Source organism: Echinops telfairi, unplaced genomic scaffold (genome assembly GCF_000313985.2).
Source record: "Echinops telfairi isolate 266 unplaced genomic scaffold, ASM31398v2 ScPeMD7_4225;HRSCAF=4972, whole genome shotgun sequence".
NCBI lineage: Eukaryota > Metazoa > Chordata > Mammalia > Afrosoricida > Tenrecidae > Echinops > Echinops telfairi.
In genome coordinates this window covers 16,386,107-16,387,106 of record NW_022108124.1, presented here as the reverse complement: position 1 = coordinate 16,387,106, position 1,000 = coordinate 16,386,107, and the positions used below count along the sequence as shown (strand labels likewise).

Sequence of the window (1,000 nt, the reverse complement as noted above, 5' to 3'; positions counted from 1 at the left end):
ATGGAAGCATCTCAAAGCTGGTGCGGCTCTCCATGTGTCTCCTCCAGCTCTCTGAGTGTCTTAACAGGAAAGAGAAGGCAGAGAGAGTGGGTCTGGCCTCCGATGAGCTATTTATCTCTGTCACGCCTCCAAATTAGGTCATCAAGCTGTGACCCAATTGACAGGCTAGACTCCACCCCTTCGCTCAAGTTGACAGAAGATGGTATAACTGCCACACTCACCAAGGTAGCTTTCCACACTTTTAAAATACTTTTAAATAAGCCCCTGTGGTCCTTCTGTGTCCTTTGAGAAAATCTATTAAGATGACCCCATTGGAATTCCAAAAAAGCAATCACCATAACTTTCTGAGCTGACCTCTCTTCCTTGAATATAATTGGCTCATTAGATTCCCTTGGAGGCCACTGTTTTGATTGGACCTTTTCTTTTTGGAAGGCTCTCTAATGAGACCAAGACAAGAGTATTTTCCCCCCCAGGGGAGAGTACCAACACAGTCCCCCACTACCACAAATTATGCAGCCGAGTTTCCCACATTTGGGGAAATCGCAGGGGCTCGCACATCCGGAGTGCGATGGATAAGCCTCGCCCTGGGAAAACCACCTTCACGATCATGGTATCTCCCCTGCCAGGTAAGTATGACACGTGGATTATTAAGAGAACTTTTCTGCAGTCATCTACTGATCCCAGAGACAAGGTCAAATAGGTGTGAAATGGAGCCCTAGAGCAATACTTTTTGACACTTTATCACTAGGACTCCGACATGCAATTTTCTTTGCAATGTTGTGTGTGTGTGTGTGTTCACGCACATGCTTATACTCCTTGTACTCCTCAAGTTGAATCACGGTAACCTTATGCACACCTGAATGGAATTTTGCCCAGTCAAGCATCATCCTGATCATTTCCAGCATATGGAGTCCATGTTGTGCCAATCCATGTTACCGAGGTCACTGTGCCCTCTTTGCACTCTATTTCACCAAACACATGTCCTCCTTCACTAACGGAT

At 46.0% G+C, this 1,000-nt stretch overlaps 1 non-coding gene across 1 annotated transcript; it reads right to left on the bottom strand.

Annotated features, from left to right (window-relative positions):
* Positions 1-470: 470 nt before the first annotated feature.
* LOC115871294 lies at positions 471-634 on the bottom strand. The gene has a single exon (XR_004047220.1). It is a non-coding gene; the product is annotated as a U1 spliceosomal RNA (small nuclear RNA).
* Positions 635-1,000: the final 366 nt, after the last annotated feature.